The following is a 16,425-nucleotide window of genomic DNA, read 5'->3' as shown; positions in this document are numbered from 1 at the left end:
GTAAAGGACCAGTGTGACAGCCTTTTTTGGGTACCTGCACTTGGTGGGCCTCAAGCTCTTGTCCAGCATCCGAGAAGAATGAGGTTGTGCAGACACTTGAAGGATGGTGAAGGTGGAGAATTTTATTAAGTGATGGAAAAAGGCTCTTGGTGAGTGGGGAGCTGGAGAAGGGATGGGATGGGCAGGTAATCTGCCCTTGCAGTCTGGCTGTCTACGGCCAGCTCTTTCCTGTAGTCAAGCCATCTCTCCAAAGTTAAGCCATCTTTCCTGTGAAGTCCAGCTGTCCCTCTGAAGTCAAGTCACCTCTCTCCAGTCAAGCTGCTTCTCTCCCTCTACCAACTGAGTCTGGGGTCTTTATAGGCAAAGGATGGGGGACAGGGAGGGCCATGGGTAGTTTTGGAAAAAGCAACTTTCAATTGGTAAAAAGACATTATTCTTGTAAATCCATTACAAAATACTTTGCAAATACTGTAGGTAATTGAAGACTTTTAAAGGCAACTACAGTACTATTTACTTGACAGTGGAACTCTTACAGGCTATGATGTAAATACACATTGAGCACATTTTAAAAGTGCATGCTTTTTACTATTCATAAGTGTTGAAAGAACCAATCAAGACAGAGCAGGCAAACAAGGATAGAAGTTCTCACTTTGAACCGCAGGTTTTAGGCTTTTCAGCTGGAAGGTGGGGCTTTGTCGGGGACCTGTCCCTGTCTGCCTAGAATTTCTCTGCCTCCTGCCTCTATCATAGTCATCAAGGTCACAGCTTCCTGCAGTTGCTAATGTCAGTGCTACCTCATTTTTTCTCAATTGATCTTCAGCTCTTATAATCTAGTAACCGATTACCCATATTAAATTACTCCTATTGAATTACAGGTGGTTCATGCCTGTAATCCCAGCACTTTGGGAGGCCGAGGCGGGTGGATCACGAGGTCAGGAGATAGAGACCATCCTGGCTAACATGGTGAAACCCTGTCTCTACTAAAAACACAAAAAATTAGCCGGGCGAGGTGGCAGGCGCCTGTAGTCCCAGCTACTCGGGAGGCTGAGGCAGGAGAATGGCGTGAACCCCAGAGGGCGGAGCCTGCAGTGAGCTGAGATCGCGCCACTGCACTCCAACCTGGGCGACAGTGAGACTCCGTCTCAAAACAAACAAACAAACAAAAATACTCAACTACTCCATATTTTATTTAATGTATACTCAAATTTCACCATTGCTAAATAGGGAGAAAGGGGGAGAAGAGCTAGGCACCGTTTGAAATATTTTAATTCATTCCATCTCATGCTACCCTTACCCCATAATCTTCCTTCATATGTAATTGACTCTAATTAACAACAATGCCTTCAGGAGATGAAGGTTATATCCAGAATAGGCAGGGGATGAGGACAGCCAGGGAAAGTCACTAAAAACAACTATCCCAGGTCATGGTAATTCCTGGAGCTGAATCATCCTAGCTAAAGGTGCACTGGCCCCCAGACTGCTGGAGCTGGGATGGCAGGCAAATCACTGAATCCATTGTCTTCCATTCTTCCATATTTATTAAGATCTGCTCTTCACTAGGCACTACCCTGAATACTGGGAATAGACTGGTGAAAAATATACACAAGATTTTTTTTTTTTTTTTGCCTCTGAACTTTTTATTGGCCCGCTGCTCCCCAAAGGGTACCCTGCTTCTGCTTGCGTAATGTCTCAGAACTTTGGTATCTTTGGTCTTAGACACCATTTTGCCATCCACTCTCTGGCAGGGGGTGGTCTTTTGGATGGTTTGCATGGAGTTGCTGCTGTCCAGGGCATCACCAAGATTGACGTCCTTGCCGTCTTTCAGCAGGCAGCAGTAGGTGGTGATCTCAGCCTCCAACTTGACCTTGATGTTCAGCAGGGCCTCATACTCCTGGGCCTGGCACTGTTCCTCTGCCCAGGTCTGTGCCAGCTCTGACTCCAGGTGTGGCACGATCCCATTGAACTGCTCTATCTGCACGGTGTAGCAGACCTCCACCTCCCTCAGGCTGTTCCCCAAGCTAGCCTTCAGATTTCTCGTCGATTCCAGGTCGATCTCCAAAGACTGGACTGTACATCTCAGCTCAGTGAGCATCATCTCAGCAGCTCCAAACTTGGCGGGCTGCATGGGGACCACTGTGGTGCTCTCCTCAATCTGCTGAGACCAGTACTTGTCCAGCTCCTCTCAGTTCTTCCAAGCCAGCTCGTCATATTGGGCCCAGATGTCTGCCATGGTCTTGGTGAGGTCCTGAGATTTGGGGGCATCTACCTCCAGTGTCAACCCAGAGCTGGCAATCTGAGCTTGTAGGCCTTTTACTTCCTCGTCGTGGTTCTTCTTCATGAAGAGAGCTCCTCCTTGAGAGCCTCGATCTGTGTCTCCACCAGCAGCCGAGTGACATTGGTGTTATCGATGACGTTGTGGAGCCCATGGATGTCTTTCTCCACAGACTGGTGCATGGCCAGTTCTGTCTCATACTTGACTCCAAAGTCATCAGCAGCAAGATGGGCATTGTCTATCTGCAGAACAATGTGGGCATTGTCCACAGTATTTGCGAAGATCTGAGCCCTCATGTCCTCAATGGTCTTGAAGTAATGGCTCTAGTCTCTGACCTAGGGTCTCTTCTTCTCCAGGTGCTCCCAGATTTTGCTCTCCAGCTTCCAGTTATTGGTCTCCAGGCTCCTCGCTCTGTCCAGGTAGGGGGCCAGGCGGTCGTTCAGGCTTTTCATGGTCTCTTTCTTGTTCTGGATGCCTCACATTCCTGCCAGACCCCCGGCCATCCCTGCGGCCAGGCCCCCGGACCCCATGCTGCCCCTGAAGCTGGTGGAGCAGGACACAGATATCCGGGAACCAAAACCCCTGGCGCCTGCATAGACGCTGGCCGCACTGCTGACAGGCCGGGCGCCGTAGCTGGGTGCCTGGACAGAGCTCAGGGACCAGTAGTTGGTAGAGAAGGTGGAGCGAGTGGTGAAGCTCGTACTGTCTGGGGAGGAGAGCGAAAGGACAGGACTCAGGTTTTGCCGACAACCCACAAGGCTCTTTTGCTCATGGAAACACTGATTCTATGATGGTGAGGAAGGGTTGTTGATAAACATTGAACATGTAAACAATGACATAAAAAATATAATTTTGGAAAGTGATGATACTATGACGTTAATAAAATGAGAAGCTGAAAGAGAAAAAAAATGAAGGGCAAGGGGCAATCTTTGACTGGATGATGAGATAGCACCTCTGAGAAAGGATATTTGAATGATGGGAAGAAGCCAGCCATATAATGCTCTAGGGGAGAAGAATTCTGTGTGGTAGGAAGAGCAAGCACTGAGGCCCTGACTACAGGCAAATTTGGTAGATTTGCAGAACAAAAAGAAAGCCAATACGACTGGGGCCACAGGGAGAGGGAGATAGGAAAGGATTCTAAAGTTAGAGTAGACCACCAGGTGGTAAATTAGGTGGTGGTCGTTTAGAGTAGGCAAACTGTTTGGATTTTATTCAGGTTCGTAAAGACAAGAAAACTGAGACTCGGTGAGGTGAAATGACTTGCTGGATTTTACATAGTTTGGTAGCTGTAGAGATGAAAGCCCAGTCTGGGATTCTTCACTGTTCACTACCTTTATTATTCCTACAGTACTCATATTGATATATTTACCTGCTTAAAAATAACAATCACTTCAGCAAGCATCTCTTGACCCATTTTTTTTAAGTTTCTGAGCTGCAGAGGTTCTTTAGTATCAATTGATCTGATCTTGTACTATTTGACAGAGCAAAGTCTTGGCAGTCCTTAGGCAAAGAAGCACTCTTGGAAAAGCGCAGGTGCTGTTGGGAGCACAGAGGGCATGTAAACCAGTAAGTGGCATTAGGCTATCATTCATCAACTGGAGTCTGTTCCCAGTGCTGAGTGGCGCTGCCCTCTGAAGATACCAGCCTATGCTGGAGCTGTAAATCTAAGGCCATGCTCTCTTATAATTATCAACGATCCCCTGGCAATTTTTGCAAGAGATGAGGTGTTAAGTCCAATGCCCTGGCCAAATCTAACCCAGGAAATTACTTTTTGCCTACCTAAATTGCACTTAGACTTCAATTTGAAATTAATTCTCAAGTTCTTCCTTGAAAACTATTTCTTGTATAGTGCTGCTGCAATAACAGGTCCCATTGTGTGTGAGAATTTCTTCCTCCTCCTAACCTTCTCCCCAGCCTCTTTCCCTAACCTAATCCCCAAAATGCATGCATTTCACCAGCTTGGAATGATAGGTTGGATACCTATCATTGTTGATTGGAATGATTGTTTGGGTACATCCACCACCCTCTCTGTGCAACAAAGTGAGGCAAATACCCATAATACTGTGTATTCTTGGAAATAGGTTAAACTTCCTTCTATCCCCAGAACTCTCAGCGACAACATTACCTGCCTTGAGACCGTTAGGGTTAAATCATTATGCTTTTTATTTCTGTTTACACCAGTTATCATAAGAAGCTAGGATGCCCCAGTCATGCCTTTTCTCCTGGATTTATATTCCCAGTCTCTATCTCTCTCTCATACACACACACACACACACACACACACACACCACACACTTACATAGAGTTCAGGACTCTATCTCTTTTAACTGCACTGTCAAGTTTTTTTTTTTCTTCTTCAAAGTACTTCTTGCCATCTAACACATTACACACTTTAATCATTTATTCCCCCAATATAGAAAATAAGAACTATAACGAAAATTGTTTTTGCCTCTTTCGCTTATTGGCCATAACTATAAAGTAATTGCAGGTCCTGCCATTACTTTTTATGCACCAGCCTAATAAGTACTAAAAGCAGCACCTGGCATGCAGTAGGTGCTCAATAAATACTTGTTGAAAAAAAACTGTTGTTTTGGCTCGGTGGCTCATGCCTGTAATCCTAGCATTTTGGGAGGCCAAGGAGGGCAGGCACTTGAGCCCTGGAGTTTGTGAGCAGCCTGTCCAACATGGTGAAACCCTGTCTCTACTGAAAATACAAAAATTAGCTGGGCATTGTGGCACACGTCTGTAATCCCTGCTACTCCGGAAGCTGCGGCACAAGAATTGCTTGAATCTGGGAGGCGCAGGCTGCAGTGAGTGGAGATTGTGCCACTGCACTCCAGCCTGGGTGACAGAATGAGACTCTGTCTCAAAAATAAATAATAAATAAAATAAATTTAAAAACTATTAAATAACCCAAGCCCGGTGATTTGGGTGAGAGCTAGGACATGCAATTGGCTGTACAAAGTATTATTTGTTTGTCTATTCATTGATTATTCATTCATTCACTTGATGACATTTACTAGTGCCTGTTATATCAGAAAAGTGCAACATTAGGAAAATGAACAGACATATCCTCAAGCCCTTAATCTAGATAAGAAAAAAACATATGTACAGTGCTAACTAAAGAACTAACTATAAACTAGTGAGATAAAAGCAATCTCCTGAGCTAGGTTTGGGGATGGTAAAGGCTGTGGAATTATGACTGCACACTATTCATGGATAGCTCTATTTGATATATTTTTCTTAGAATTTAATAGTGGGAACAAATCTTATAAAGAAATGTACGATTTTTATTTTTATCAGAGAAGAGCGAACTCTATCATGTTTTCTTTTTAGCTTTAGAGGATAATCAATGAAAATCTACATGTAATAATCCATTGCAGTTAAAATTGTGTCTAGCAGATTTGTCTGACTTCTCCTATGATTTCTGATTTCTTTTTCTATCCGTATTTTCTTTGTCCTGTCATAAGTGTATTTGTTGTTGTTTAACCCTTCTTAAATTCTTTATGGTATTAGTAGGGTATAGATAATAAATATACCTTAATAGATACAGGTACTGGAGATGAAATAGATTACTCTGCTGACCCATGCTGAAAATGTTAAATATATAAAGATCAAAGGTGCTACGCCTACAATCTAAGCCCTGTGCCACTGTCTAATAACCAAGGTGTCTGTGCATTCACACCAATCTTTTGCATATGCACATCTACAGATATATGATGAAATTATATGCCACTGTTCTACCTAGAGACAGCTCTTACTGTTTATTTTAAATGATTTTATGCACAAGCAAATGCTACCAGTTGTGGATAAAGAGGAACTATAATATAATATACTTCACATGACAACCCATGAATGGCCTTGTGTCTCAACTTCTTCAAATGACCTTACTGTTTCTAACTCACCATGATGGGCTTTTTTTATATTAACATCATCTATGCCAACATTTAACTTTCTTAATTTTAATTTATTTTCCTTTTTAAAATTTACATTAATTTTGTTGTACTTTATATGTTCCGGTAAGCTAACTTCAACACATTCCAAAACTAGAAGGGAAATAAACATATGAATAAATAATCAAGTAAATAAAGCTTTATAAAATAATAGTACCTAAAACCATGTCTACACACTGAAATACATAGTAAGAAAGAACAAAACTTCCAAGGTCAAACCCTAGACCTACTGAATCTGGAACTTCTGTGATTGGGACTGGAAATCTGTATTTCCAGACATAAAATATGTATGATATATAGGGATGATTTGCTGGGTGATTTGAATCCCAGCAAGAATCATCACTCTAATCTACAGGTGTGAGAAATATCCCTTTGTTTCACAATAAATTCATCCTTATTCTACTTTTAGTCAGATTGGTATCAACCAACCCATAACCAATCTGTGGGTGTAACAGTCATAATTGTGCATATTTCCACAAGTCCAAGTTGTTTAGGCTTAAATAACATCATAACCCTTGTCAGCTTGCATTGGCTAATACTTTAACACAATGTTTAACAATAATTCTTGGCTGTGGGAAAATGTCCATGGCATTTTCCCATTAGGACTAGTTTTATTTCTCTATCTAAATCTACCTAGATATGAATATAATTATAGGTACAGATATATTAATTGTGTTGAGATGGTATTCATAAATTTCTATTTTCATCGAGCATTTTTTCCATCAGGGATTTTGGTCGAATTTTGTTGGACTTTCTGCCAGCATCTAGAGAGATTATCATATGATTTCTTTTTAGCCATAACTATGGTAAATATAAGAATTTTTTATCTGAATTGTTCCTACATTTCTAGAAAAATCCACTTGTTCACAGTGCATTCTTTTTCAATGTTTTTGGATTCTATTTGATAATATTTTATTTTAAATTTTTGCATTGATACATCTAAGATTGGTCTACAGATTTGAAAGTGTGTGTGTGTGCATGCCAACTTTATGTCTTCTAAAGCCAGCATCTAATTTAATGGGAAAGCACTAGAAACATTTTCCTAAAGTCAAGAAAAAGCAAGAATACCGACTACCTTTACTGCTGTATAAAATATTAGAGGTGTGAGAATTGGAAAAGAAAACTATTTCTATTTGTACATGATATGACAGTATACCTGGAAAATCTTTGAGAATAAATACCGCAATTCATATGACCAATAAACAAATCAATAAATAGTATACTATAAAGTTATCAAAAAATCCATAGCCTTAGTATCTACAAACTATAATCATGTAGAAGATACATTAAATCCTATAGCATATTAGTGACAAAATTGGTAGAAACAAAATTAGCATAAAATAGACAAAAGCTATAAGAGATGAACTTCAAAATATCTTTGAAAGACACAAAACTATCCTAGAAAAACTAGAGATCTGATCTTTGTGGGCAGTGCCACGAGTTAATACATAAATTTAATCCAATCCCAGGTATTTGTTTCGTTTTGTTTGGGGGCTAGACATATTGATTATAAAGTTCACATAGAAGATAAACTTAAAAATTTTGTTAGAAAAATCTTGAAAAAGGACGAGAGAGCAATGAGGGAAGCTAGTCATATCAGATATTAAGTGATACTACAAAGCCCCTTATAATAAAAGCAGTATGGTATTGGTGCTTAAACAAACATAACAATGAACATAAAAGAAGAGATATAGACCCATTCTAGTTAGTGTTAATGAAAGTGTCATCAGAAATTATTGAAATAGAAGAAAAATGAATTTATACCTCATACCATACACCAGAATGAACTACTAATCCATCAGGGATCTACATGTAGAATTTAATGGGAAAGTAAAACCATAAAAGTACTACAAGAAAACATTAATTTACTTGGTAAAGCCTTTCTAGCTATACCAAAACAAATAAATAAACAAAAAACAGACAATAAGAGAAAAGGTTGCCAAACTCAATTAAATATTAATTTAAATTAATGACATGAGAAAGAACACAATAAGCAAAATAAAAAGACAAGAGAAGTGTTAGGGGACAGCTTCCCTGCCCTGTTGCCTGCTGGCCTCTGGAACCCTGGATGGAGAAAACACAACTTTGGCAGCGACAGATGACATACCACGACAATTGTTAAGCATTTTGAGGATCACACTTGAGGATAGAGGTTACTTCTTGGAATATGTAGAAAGATGCAACAGACAGAACATGCCCTAGTGGGCTTCTAAAGAACTAGAAATATTTTATTCCTAAACCTGTATAATAGTTACTCAGGTGTTTGGTTTCTTGTGTTTGTATAAAGTGTACACATACATTTCACATTGTCTTCTGTGGCTAGGTTATAGTTCACGAAAAAAAAAACACCATTAAGAAACTGTCTTCACATTCTCTATTTCTTGTTAATGAATTACACTTCCTCTTTTTATTGTTTACTGACTCAGATACATTCAACCAAGTATCAAATGTTTAATCAAAAAATCCTATTATTAAACTATATATAGATAATAAACCCAATTCTTAAAAATATTCTTGTCTAGAAATAACTGAAAGGAAATACTTTGTAATATTTTTCGCATCTCCTATAATGAATATGTATGTCTTTTATAATTGAAAAATGACATGTATCTAAAAGTACTAACAAAAATAACTGTAGTAAGAACTGTAAAGAAAATTGGTTTTAAGAGATTGGAATTTGCTTTCAAAAAGACAAAAAGGAATTTTCCCATCTCACATTGACTCTGAGCTCCCATAGTTGAAAAAAAGATATCACCCAGGAAGAGAACAAGAAAAATAAATATTTTAAAGTAACTCACTGTAAAGAGTTGTTCTCATACATATTGTATTTCATCAACACCAGAGTTCTCTTAGGTCGGCAGAGCAGAAAATGTACTGATAAGTGATTCGATAAAACTCGTACTTATTGGACCCCTGTTGAGTTCCAGACACATTCCCAGGCTTTGATATTATCTCATTATTCCTCTCAGCAATCCTGGGAAGTAGGTGGCATTTTCCTATTTTATGCATGAAGAAATCGAGGATTAAAGAGGTTAAGAATTGTGCCTTAGGTCACACAGCTGCTAAATAGCAGAGCCAGAATTTGAATCTCAATCTGAAGCCAAATGCCACGCTCCTTTCTTAAAGCTCCTCATTGCGCTACAACCAGAACGAACATGAGCCTTTGGATTTTCAATCTTGTATTTTCTCTACATTGTGCTGAATCCCTGCAGAGCTAAGATAATGCTCTTAGAAGCATCTTTAATGGTTGTTTTGACACCTTGTTTAACAGAATTTTCTTCAGACTAAACATTCTTGGCAAGGCAGTGGTTCACCCAAGTGCTTTGTTAATTTTAAAGTGCAATAAAAAACGGAAGCCCTTATTATGGGGGTTGGTGCAGTGCAATGGAAGGAACACTTGGCCCAGAGTCCGAAGTTCCGCTTCAGAATCCCTACTTCTGCCAGCTCACTTGGAATGGCATAGGGTGAATTAACAGCTGAGCTTGTCTGACTGGCCTGCCCACTAGCCATCTTCATATCTCTCTCCCTTCTTCTCTCCCTTACAGGGTTATGAGTGTAATTGGTGTAATAAATAGCTTTGACTGCATAGGAAACAGATTTATTTTTTTCTTTCATCACGGCCTCCTGGTTTGCTCTTTTGAACTTCCTTTTCATAGCCCTTGATAACACTTGGCATAGGTTCTATAAAGAACTGATAGCTTTTGGTATAAGAACAGTCTCATCTTGGAATTTTTAATACTGAAATAGGAAAAAGCTTTGATCCAGTCTCAAAACTTTCAGTATTTATCCAGTTCAAGGCTTCTCTCTTTGATACCGTTTGGCTGCTCAACTTCTCCCTTTCCTTTCTGCCCACCCCTCTGAAGGCAGGGATTAGAGAGGAGAACTCAAGGGAGAAGCCAAAGTCTCTTCACTTACTGGGTACCATCTTTGGGATGGCATCCTTCTCCTGTGGGCAGCTTTCTGGGTTCTTCGGAATGGTCACTCCCTTCACATGTCCCTCTTGTGAATACGTTTTTACAGCTCATCTCCTCAGATGCCCTCTTCAGCTTCACGTCACTGAGAAACTCCTTGTACTCAATTCTTACAGTTGGAGTCCTCCTGAGGGGGTCATCAACAAGATGGCTCCAGGCGGCTCCTTGCTGTAGGTCCCTTGAGCTCATGGGAAACTCTCAGGTCGTGTCTCATCAGAAGGTGACAGTGGAGTCTACTCCTCTTCTTCACTCTCATTTCACCCTTCATCTTACCTCCAATTACTTTTTTTCCTCTCTCTCTTTGTCTCGCATAGGACAGAGAAAGCCCAGCAAGTCCACTGTAGAAGCAGATGCTCATCAAAATTTGAGACACTAACATTACCTTCTTGCCAACCCCCATCTCTAGAGGCAGTTCTCCTGCAGACCTCTCCCTGGCTTACTTAGAGAGGTGGACCCTCCTCCCCCTGGGAGTACTTGTGCCCTGGTTTCCTGACTCCATTCCCCAAAATTATTGGTATGTGTCTCTGACAGAGACTTGGAGGGGATGGGCAGTAATGGTCGCAGGACTAGATTTGCTGCTTTAATAAATACTGCAAGGATGTATTTCAGATTTTTAGTGGCTCTCTTTAGAATGAGAAGGTACTTGGCATGTACTATTCTCAACTTAGAGATTTTTGCCTCAGTTCTCAGGCAATGAAAGAGCCTGATTTACAATTGCATGACATTAGAATCAACAGAGTTTATGAAATAGAGTAAAAATACCAGAAAGCCTGTCTATTGCTGGTCACCCAAATGTGATTTTTTTTCAATAAACATTTATACATTAGGTATTACAATATGCATTGAAAATACAATGATGAATATAGCTGTATGCCCACTTTCAAGAATCCTGGATGAACTATTTCAGGAAACCAATAAAAACATTAAAATTAAGTTGATTGGGATGACTCTAGAAATCTACCTGGTTTATATAAGAGAGGAAGTACATGTTTAGTGGTATTATCAAGGGAAATTATTTTGAGAAATAGTAGTGCTATGAATATTGTTACTACTTCAAACAATAATGATAATGGAAATAATGATACTAACATATAGTTATTGAATAATGGCCATGTACCAAGAGTGCGTGCTTTACATATAGTATCTTACAGAGCCATCACAATAATCCTGTGAGTTAGGGACTATTATTGTCCTCACTTCACAAATTAGAAAAATAAGGCTTAGTAAAGGATGAATGTTTTCTCAACATGACAGATCTGTTTTCCTACTGTCCTTGCACTTTTAACCAGTAGACAATACTGCCTCCTTGGAACCACGGTTTGCAGGCATATTGTGAGGTAGAATAAATGCTTTCTGATAGCCGTAGCATTAAAATAAGTAGTACTTAAAAGAAGAGGCTTAATAAAAGATGTTATTCTTCTGGATAGAAGAAGAATGGCTAGAACTGGGTACCATCCACCCGAATCAGCTGAAAGACAAGATTTAGAAGCTAGTCTTCATTTGAGTCTTCTCTACAGGAAAGCAGCATTTGGGTTCCAGACATTTGCCTTCCATTGTCTGCTTCCTGTACATTCAAACCTGCTGACAGAGTGGCATATTTGGAAGCTGAGTTTCTGCTCTTCCTGAACTTTACAAAATGTAAGGTTGCCAGTTACTATAAGTTGAAAATAGCACCAGTATTTAGCCAAGAGTTTTCAGAGTTGGAAAGAGACTCTTGGAGAATTTTTTTTTAAGAGCAAATGAAAAAAGCTAGGATTTTTGATAACACCTAATAGTAAATAGAACAAAAGAAGTAAGACAAGCATTTTAAAACACACACACATGCAATGTTAAATTTTATGAATAGTATCTGTTTTCTTAGCTCACTGAAAATGATTTCCCAGAATCTTTGAAAGAGAGCATAGGTACTAAATCTGATTTCCTTGAAATCCTTTTCACTTGAAATTTGATGAAGGTGCTTTATGCAGTACTGAATAAGTTGAGTCTTCTAAAAGAGTAGGTTCCGTAGCAGAAGGAATGTTGTCAGAGTTGTAAATGGTGGATGTTCAAGCATTATCACTGCCAAAAATTTAATGTAACGATTTAAACTAGCACAGACCCAAAGGCCAAACATCAAATGAAATTGGGCTGTGAATCCTGTCTCCTGGAAGAAATGCTTCCATAGATTCGTAGAATGCTAAAGCTGCAAAGGAATTTAGGATTCCACTACTTTAATCTTTTGCTTTACAGGTGAGGAAACTGAGTTAGAGAGAAGCTAGCATAATCGCACAAAGACAGTTTGTTTGTGACAGAAGCATGAAAAGAACCAGGATCTCATAACTCCTAGTACATCATCAACCCAGAAGACAGCTCTTTAGCCATTTCAACAGGTGTTGATGTGGATGAACATGATGTCATCCTACAGTGATGACATAAACATGTTTTGTTCTAGTAACTGTACAGCAAAGAGTTTTTAAAAATTCTTTGCAAGACTGTATTGCAAAGGTGAAATGTTTGTTCCTGTATTTGTCTTATTTGCTAATAAATATTAGCCTAGTGAGCATTATCAGTGTTTAGCTGATTTTTAAATTTTAACCACACCCAGTGAGAAAAAGCCTATTGATCTTGAAATGACATAATGACGTTTGAAATGAGAATATCATTCAAGAGTTACAATCTGGCATGAAACTACAAAGGATTTATCATACAAGAGCTTATACTTCTTACAGAGTGACAAGTGTACAGTTTATGGCTGGTGCGCCAGCTCCCTGATGACATCGACACACTCCTTCCACCCTTTGTATCCATCATTCAAAAAGTGTGGCTTGTGATCATGACCTCACTTCCAGTCTCTTCTTTGCATTCCCAGCAGGTGGAAGAACAAAACAGTAAAGAACAAGAGACAGAGTTGAGGCATTATTTCAGAAAGTGAAGTTTACCCTACAATCTCCTTTTTATTTCTGATTTTAACTCATTGGCCAGACTGTGTCTTATGAACAGCCCTGTGAACAAGGGAATCTGGGAAGTATAGGTTTTTGGCAGAGCATCTTACTGCCTTTTCTCCCCCAGTATTATGATTTAGTTATTAAAAAGAAAGAGAAAATGGATATGTGGCAGGCAACCGGCCATAATTACCGCAAAGAGAAGCAAATATGGAAAAGACACTAACCCAAGGTTGAAGAGACCTGTGTAATATTAGTCCTGGACTCCTAGATTTCAGTTAACTGGCTTTGCATTATTGGACTCATTGCTGAACCCCTTTAAATACTTTTTCCCTCATTTTAAAGTGTGATTATCAGATTAATAATAATTACAAGGTAACTTAGCTAAAAATGCAGATTTCTGTTACATAGAGCTGTGCAGTCCAATATAATACCCACTAGACACATGTGGCTATTAAAAGGTGGCAAGGCTGAATGGAAATGTTCTGTAAACTTAAACACTTGATACTGAAGACTTAGTTGACAAAAATAATATAAACTATCTCATTACTAATTTTTTCTATCAATTACATGTTGAAATAGTATTTTTGATATATTGGGTTAGATAAAATATATTACTAAAATTAATTTCACTCCTTTTTAATTTTTTTTAATTGTGGCTCCTAGATAATTAAAATTACATATGTAAGCCAGGTGTGGTGGCTTGTGCCTGTAATCCCAGCTACTTGGGAGGCTGAGGCAGGAGGACCACTTAAGGGCAAGAGTTCAAGACCAGCTTGGGCAACATAGCAAGACCCCATCTCTCTTTTTTTTTTTTTTTTTAATTAGCCAGATGTAGTGGTATGGACCTATAGTTCCAGATATTTGGGAAGCTGAGGTAGGAGGATTGCTTGAGCTTGGGAGTTTGAGGCTGCTGTGAGCCATGATCACACCACTGCACGTTAGCCTGGGTGACATAGCAAGACCCTGTCTCTAAAAAAGAAAATAAAAAATAAACTAGATGTGTAGCCTATGTTATATTGCTGTTTGACAATATTGACACAAAGAAGAGCGCATCTGGCTTTTAGAAACACTTCTTTGATTTATATCATTCTACAAATTCTTGCAAATTACCTTCGTACTACTATTAAGGCCAAGGTAAAACTGCTATTGAGAATTTCCGGGGAAAATGGTACCATGCATACTGGCTTGCAAATCATTTTCCAATAAATTCACTGGAATAACAAAAAAATGATTTTAAAAGAAAAAATGACGATCAACCATGGAAAAACATAACCATGTAATAGAAAGAAAGAATTTCAGCTGGTTATAGTGAGAGTACAACCAGACTGAAGGTAACAATCAAGTCAGAACCGCCATTTTCAAGGACGCTTGGCAGTATTACAGGATGTAAGGAAAGAATAGCCTGGCAAACAATACCAAAGTCTAAGATTTCAAGAGTAAGGTAAAGAGGGAGCAAGGAGAAATATTAATAATAACTTTTATATAGGGAAACAGTGGGAGAATCAGCCTCTGGACATTCACACTGTCTGTGAATCTTGGTACCTGTAGGAGGCATGACTCAATGGCCCATCTGCATCTTCGTTCCAGAAGGCTTTCCCTTAACCAGGGAATGTCACCCTGCCCTTGTACCACAGGCCTCAAAGACCAGTGAGGAAAACCCCCAGGCGCTGGCATCGTCACTGCATGACAAAAGTTGGTGTTTAAATGTTTAATCCGGCTTCTTTGTCACTTGGCTGATTGTCTCTGAGGGTGCATTTTAACTGGATTCCGGACTTTTCCTGGAGGAATTTGGTTCTAGTCACTCATGGTGAAACTTTCTTGATAAGACATCTGTGTTGACTCTCTTCATTTCTCTTCTCGCTTTCCCACCTCCCCACTAATCTACAGAAAGAAGAATAGCGGGTGCCTAAGGATGGGAGAAGGGGCAGGATAGGGGGTGATTGCTAAAGGGTACTAGGTTCCTTTTTGAGATTTTTGCTTTCTGGATTTTGTTTTTGTTTTTTGGAGGGGGAGTTTTTTAGAGACAGGATCTCACTCTGTTGCTGAGGCTGGAGTGCAGTCGTGCTATCAGAGCTCATTGCAGCCTCAAACTCCTGGGCTCCAGTGATCCTTCCACCTCACCCTCCCAAGTGGCTGGGAGCACAGGTGCATGCCAATAAGCCCAGCTAATTTTTTTTTTTAATTTTTTGTAGAGATGGAGTCTTGCTGTTCTGCCCAGACTGATCTTAAAGTCCTGGTCTCCAGACATCCTCCAGCCTTGTCCTCCCAAAGTGCTGGGGTTACAGGTGTGAGCCACCATGCCTGGCCCCTTTGTGGGATGATAAAAATATTTTAGTTAAATAGTGGTGACAGTTGCACAATTCTGTAAATATGCTAAAAGTCATTGAACGGTACAGTCTGTGGATTATATCTCAATTAAGCTGTAGGGGGAGAATGCTGACCTGGTGGTTGTGCATGACTGGAGAAAGAATCATGGTCGCAAAAGTATTGGAAATATGAACAATTATGAATATTATAGTCACATAAAAGGAAATAAATATTATTAACTTTGACAAGGAGAAAATACTGAATGATGAAATAAGAAAGAAGGGAGAGAAAAATAAGATGTAGGGTGTATGTGCTAATTTCCCAATTTTTCATGGCAAGAACTAATCTTTAACCTGTCTAAAAACAAAAAATTAAAAAATTCATGATATGACTCCATCCTCATTGCTTTTGATAATTACTTTTCTTAATCTTATAGAGGTGTTTTTGGGAACTCATAGTGATAAAATATTTTTGAGAATTTAACCCACTTTGATTTTTTAAATTTAATTATTATTATTATTTTATTTTATTATTTTTTTTTTTTTTGAGATGGAGTCTCACCCTATCACCTAGGCTGAAGTGTGGTGGCATGATCTCGGTTCACTGCAACCTCCACCTCCTAGGTTCAAGCCATTCCTCTTCCTCAGCCTCCTGAGTAGCTGGGATTACAGGCATGCACTACCATGCCTGGCTAATTTTGGTATTCTTAGCAGAGACGGGGTGTTGCTATGTTGGCCAGGTTGGTCTCGAACTCCTGACCTCAAGTGACTCACCTGCCTTGGCCTCCAGAAGTGCTGGGATTACAGGCGTGAGCCACTGCACCTAGCCTTAACACACTTTTAATTGTTTTTTTTTTTTGTTGTTCCATTATATTTTAGGAAAATTAAATTTAATAGAAATTATTTTTTAAAATACTATGTATAGAATAACCTTATATTTTCAAAACTGTCTCTCCTCTTGTTCATCTTTCTCTAGAATCATATGGCAAGTAATTACTG

The 16,425-nt window shown here is 39.4% G+C and overlaps 1 pseudogene; it reads right to left on the bottom strand.

Annotated features, from left to right (window-relative positions):
- Window positions 1–1,450: 1,450 nt before the first annotated feature.
- Window positions 1,451–3,686, bottom strand: LOC129478512 (keratin, type I cytoskeletal 18-like; annotated as a pseudogene).
- Between the last annotated feature and the right edge of the window lie 12,739 nt (window positions 3,687–16,425).

Source organism: Symphalangus syndactylus, chromosome 3, assembly GCF_028878055.3.
Source record: "Symphalangus syndactylus isolate Jambi chromosome 3, NHGRI_mSymSyn1-v2.1_pri, whole genome shotgun sequence".
Classification (NCBI taxonomy): Eukaryota; Metazoa; Chordata; class Mammalia; order Primates; family Hylobatidae; genus Symphalangus; species Symphalangus syndactylus.
The sequence above is the reverse complement of the archived record's forward strand: the minus strand, read 5'-3'. Positions and strand labels throughout refer to the sequence as shown.